The 5,929-nt window shown below is 36.7% G+C and overlaps 1 protein-coding gene across 3 annotated transcripts in view; it reads right to left on the bottom strand.

Annotated features, from left to right (window-relative positions):
• The window catches only part of FGF12 (fibroblast growth factor 12), a 514,802-nt gene that overhangs the window by 165,903 nt on the left and 342,970 nt on the right, over positions 1-5,929 (bottom strand). The gene's annotated exons all lie outside the window — the stretch shown is intronic.

The raw sequence follows: 5,929 nt of genomic DNA, 5'->3' as shown, positions 1-5,929 counted from the left end.
AGCAGGAAGACATGGAGACTATGGAGAGAACAAAACTTTAGCTTTCTTGGAAAATCTGACTACTCTGAAAATTAGTTCATCTCTCTATTAGTTTATAAGGTTAAAACAAAATACAACTCAAACTGGTTCACACAAGAAGGGGGATTATTGGCTCATGAAACTGAAAACTTCAGAGGTAAGGCTGGCTTCAGGTATGTCTTCATGTACAGCTTTACAGGAGGTGAATAAGACCTGATTTCTCCATTTTTTCACCCAGACCTTCTGCCCTCTGAATGTTGAAATCATTCTAAGACAGGATTTCTCCTTTGGCTTTTAAAGTGGTTGTCATCCTTTTATCCTCTCAGCTCTAAATTCAGTTGTTGTTGTTGTTGTGTGGTGTGTGTGTGTGTGTGTGTGTGTGTTTATAAAGGCAACTCTTTCAACACATCAAGTCAAGTTTGGGGCCTGAAGCTAATTGGCTCCAATTAAGTGAGAAATACTCTGTCACCAGCCTTGAATGGGCAGGGTGGCTAAAGATATTGGATTAGGCAAACCAGTAGTCACTACTGAAACTAAGAGTAGAATTAACCCTACATGGATTTCATGAATTGATGGTTAAAAAAAAAACGATTGAGGATGCACTGAGCATCTTCTTCAATGTTGCTATTATTACTACTGATGTTGCTGCTACTCACAGCTAACACTGAGAATGGACCAGGTATTAGGCAGTGCCTGGGCTTGACATACATCATTTCATTTAACCCTCACTATAATCCTAGATAGCTGGCATTTTCATTATTATCTCCATTTTACATACAGGAAAACTGAGTCTGTAATGGCACTATAAAAAGTACATAACAGAGCCAGGATTTATTTCTAAAGCTCGCATTCTTAAATAATGTCTAATATTGCCTAATTTGCTAATGACTACAGAAACACAATCTAGAGATTTTGGATATATGACTACACATTGGCTTAATTTTCCTAAGGGTAAGATAGAAAGTAAAAATATAAAATTTAGTATCAATTTCAAATGATTCAACTGAAGGTCCTCATTAGTGCTGCTCTTAGAAGCTTAATCCTACTTTTATTTTTCAATGAAAAATGTTATTACAAACAAATATGTAAATTTTTCCAATTAAGGCTAGGCCTGGAGCTAAAGTATTAACATTTTCCAGAAGTTACAAACTCAGAATAAAACCAACACCACCTACAGCTGAAAATATTATAATAAGATAAAAATGTATGCTTATATTATTCAATCCTTACTGAAAGTATAACTAATGACCAGTCGGCAGCAACCTATATAGTAAAAGGCTAATACGCAAATAGACCAAACAGCAGAACAACTGAAAAACTGAACCACCAAACAAGCAGTTGCTATGAAGTGCACTGACCATCAGCAGGCACACATGGAACATGGTGGACACTGGCAGCAGAGCGCAGAGCAGAAAACATGGTGGGCTTCAGCTGCGGCGGGATGCTGGAGCAGGGGAGTGGGAGCGCCAGATCAAGGCAGGGCACTGGTCACTGTCATTGGGGCAAGCATCTGGTGGTTACTGAAAGTTCTTTGCTCCCACCCACCACAGTCCTGTGGCCCCGCTTGCACCCGCTGCCAATGCCTGGTCCCAGTCCTGAGGTGCCGTCAGTGGGTGTGAGAGGCGGCTGCTAGCCCTGATCACCCCTGAGAGGTTCTCTACCGCCCGGGGCATGGAGGATGGGCCAGGACCCACCCATGTGCCCACTGAAGCCTTGTAGCCCACAGTTCCTTTCAAGGTGCACAAATTTGTGCAGTGGGCCCCTAGTAATTCTAATAAAATAATCATGTCACATGTTTGCAAGGAACAAATGCCAGATTCTTGGGCTGGCAGGATTCCATATTTTCTTTATTTTTAGTTGAAAAGAATACCTAACTTCAGTTAATTAATATATATGAGGGTAAAAAGACATAGAAAAAATAAGCATTTTTTTTCTCAGTGCTATAGCCAAAAATTAACCTGAATTGAGAAAGAAATGTTATAAAATTCAAGGAAACCATGAGTATATGGAAGAACAGAAATATGCAAATGACCTATTCCTTTCATTAACAATCTAATTACTGAACCATAGTTGTGATTTGGCCTTTGACTTCTCTCTATTCTGGTGTCATTAACTTCAACATTCTATGATTAATTTGGCATTAATGGCTAAGGTGACCTCTTACTGTTCTTTAATTTTAGGGAGTTTTTAGAGATACCACTTTTCCCAAGAAATAGTTTGCATATACCTCAAATTTCAGGATATTCCATAAGGGAGTCAGTTGATGAGAAAACTCAAATTCCAAAGCAAGCATTTTGCACCCCTATTCTAGACATGCTTAAAAATCTGCTATTTATTTTCAACATGGAGTGGAAATCTTTCACTGAGAGATGAACTGTAATGACTAGTGGCTTCACAAGAAAATGTCCTGGCCAACCTTTGCTTCTATCCCAACTCTTTTAGAAGCCCTACTTAGTTAAAAAAAAAAAAGGAGAACATGACAACAATATAAAACTACAACACAGTATCAGCCTCAATGAAGAGGTGTCTGAACAATGTGGTTCTTCTACCAAACTTTCCATATTTTAACAAGACAGTTATATCATATTCAAATTTGAATGAGTTAAAAAAGCTAGAAAGTGTGTGGAGTCACAATCAGGAGAATTATTACAAAACCATAAAGACCAGATGGCCAATGGAATATTACCAGAAGTAAACTGCATGAACTGCATCCATCAACAGAATCAACAAGATTTTAACAGGTATCTTTATTTGGTAAGTTTTCAGTGCTGTGGGAGATATTGATCTATATTAGACATGATGCCTAACATCAAGAAGCTTGCATCCGACAGGATAAACAGGGCATAAATCTAACAAAAGGAAGAAAAGAAATATACAGATAAATATCTTATCAAAGTACAAAATGCGAAAGTTATTTTTGGCTGCAGAAACAGAAAAATTGTATTGGGTCCTCAGTGATGGGAAATTTTGGAAATCTGATAGTGGGAAAGCAAAAGAAATTAGAGGAATAAAATAAAAAGTACTTTCTCCTGTTGTCCACTGTGTGGGTATAAAATGTATTTTTCTTATGGCTCTCAATATTGACCTTTTCTTCTCCCTCAGAGACTCCTTCCATGTTTCTTAGTAATTCTTCATACAGGTTTTCAATATAAAGTCAGGATCCTCTTGCAATCTTCACATTTTCTACTCTTGCTGAAGCACCAGACCATAGAATTCTAAATTCTATGGCCCAAAGGATAGGAATAAATCAAGCATTCTCTCATTCTTATTGTTACTGCTGCTTTAATGAAAACCATCATAAACCAGGGGATAGGCTGTCCTGGTTTTAAAGAATCATGCTTTTGACATTACATTGTAAAAATATAGAGAGTAGCACACTCTTAATTGAAATAGCAAATAGGATGAGCAATGTTGATTAAAGAAATGAACACTGAACTCCAAGTTCCTTTTTCTTGACTTATCTCACCTATACAGAATGAACTCCTTTTAATCACTTAATTTCTCTGTTTCCAAGGTGTAGCTTCTGTCACTCAGTAATAATTATAATATCAGAGTTATTGCAAAGCCAAATGAGACCATATGAAAGTTCAGGAAAAAAACTGAGAAACACTCCACAATGAAAATGTTTTCTTATACTCGGTGTACTGGTTAATAATGTGAATCTTTTTCAATAGATGGAGTTACTCATAGGTTGATATATATGCAATTTGATATGTATGCTATATTGTTGAATTGACAGCAAGCTTCAAAACTTCATATGTCAAATTTGCTGAAGGTGTTAACATCATAGATATTTTTTACACTTAAAAATGTTGAATTTCGTGCCAAAAAAAAGCATTTTTGGGAAGTCTTAATTCATTACTTTATTTTGAAGAAAAGTGCTGTTGAAAGTTATCATATACTTTGGGAAGCTTATGGTGAACATGCTCCATCTCAAGATACTTGTGAACACTTTCAAACTCTAGCTCAATGCCTGTTTCTGGAGAACCCAAACTTTGATAGGTCCCTTACTGTTAATTCTGTCTCCTCTAAAAAATATTATAAAGATGGTATTCCTTTACACTGCCTTTCAGGAGTATTTTCTCTTCAAACCCCCAGGTCATCAACACCTTTATGTTGCCACCAGGTGCCCCACCAGCTTATCACTTCATACTCAGTGAAGTTCATATTCTGGCTCCCCTACCTAAAGGTTTAGATCTTTCTATTATACCACACTGTCTCAATAAAACTCATTTCTGCTGAGTCTTATTTCTTTAAATTTCATTGATATCATAAAGACAGATAAGAAGTTAATCAAATAAATTAACCTCTACTATATTGAATTCTTAATAAGTTATTCATATGTAAGCCATTTAATTATAAATTCTGTGAAATTTGGTCCCATTACTTTATGCCTCTTTCCCCCTGCAGTGATGAGTACATGATTTAAGCAATATTTACTGAGTATTCTACTATGTTCCCAGTCTTTACTATGTTAACTTTTTAATTCCATCAACAGCTCTATATGGTAGATACTACTATTGATATATCTAGATATAATACCCATTATACAGATGAGGAAACGGAGACTCAGACAAATGAAAAGACAAATTCAGGCTCATGCAGCTGGTAAGTGACATTTCAAGGCTCAACTGGAACTTTGCTTTTTTGTTGTTGTTGTTGTTGTTTTTAAATTGATTTAAGAGAGGAAGAGAGAGGGAGAGAGTAGGGGGAAAGAAATATAAATGATGAGAGAGAATCATTGATTGGCTGCCTCCTTCCACCCCTACTCAGGATTAAGTCTGCAACCTGGGCATGTGCCCTGACCAGGAATTGAACCATGATCCCCTGGTTCAGAGGTCGATGCTCAATCACTGAGCCATGCTGGCCAGGCAAAAGCTCATAGTTTTTGAAGTTAACGCCTAGATCAGGTTTTAGGTCTATTACTCGCTAGGATGGGCTCATTTAAGTAAACAACCTTAGTTATTCAACAGTGTTCAGCAGTTAGTTCCTGTTCTTCCTCAAATTTCTGTAAAAATTAAATACAAATATAAAAACTACTTAGAAACAATAAAAACTAAACATGCTGTATTATTTTTACTAGCACAATCATTAATACTGCTGCTATGGCTGTCACTGGGTAGCTACTCTTATGATGACTTACAATATTACTTATGCATCAGAACGTAAACTGACTTTAAAAAGTCACTTTATCACTGATTAGCTTCAAGTATAATTGGAATGGGTTAGGAGAGTGTTAAACAATAAAAATTAATATTCATGTTATTTGAACTTTGTGTATCCCTCAGTTGAAATAAAACATTTATTAGTTTACTAGAGGCCCAGTGCACAAATAGATAGCAATGATGAATAAAATATAAAAGGCCTAATATATATTTATATATAACAAATTTATGTAATATGTAATTTATTACATATATGTAATTTATTAAAATATATTTCATTTTCAAATATATTTCATATTTCATTTTCATTGAGCTATCAGCTGTTAAAGTGTGTGATTTAATAAACACTGCCTTTATAATCATTCAAAGTATGAGAATACATTTCTGGGGGGCACCCTATATAAGGCCTATATGACAGCCACGATCAAAGCAAGCTAAGCACCTGTATAGGATAGAAACACAAAGCACTGAGCAGGTCCCAGCTGCAGGCCTACTGAGCTCCAGGTCCCGAAGGAGGCCTGTGACCCAGAATTGTGCTCTGCTCAAGTCAATGTCAGCAAAAGCCCTCTGTGTACCCTAGAGGGCCAGAGGCAGGCTACCGCGCCACACCAGGACCTGGGATAGTTTTCCTGCTCCAACTTTTAAAGGACTGAAATAAAGTATGCAGTTACTACTTTAGGCAAGAAGCAATGATAGACATAGCCTCACAATGAGAGGACCTAGCCACAACCCGCCCAGGCCTCTTT

The sequence above is a fragment of the Myotis davidii genome, unplaced genomic scaffold (genome assembly GCF_000327345.1).
Source record: "Myotis davidii unplaced genomic scaffold, ASM32734v1 scaffold557, whole genome shotgun sequence".
Classification (NCBI taxonomy): Eukaryota; Metazoa; Chordata; class Mammalia; order Chiroptera; family Vespertilionidae; genus Myotis; species Myotis davidii.
The sequence above is the reverse complement of the archived record's forward strand: the minus strand, read 5'-3'. Positions and strand labels throughout refer to the sequence as shown.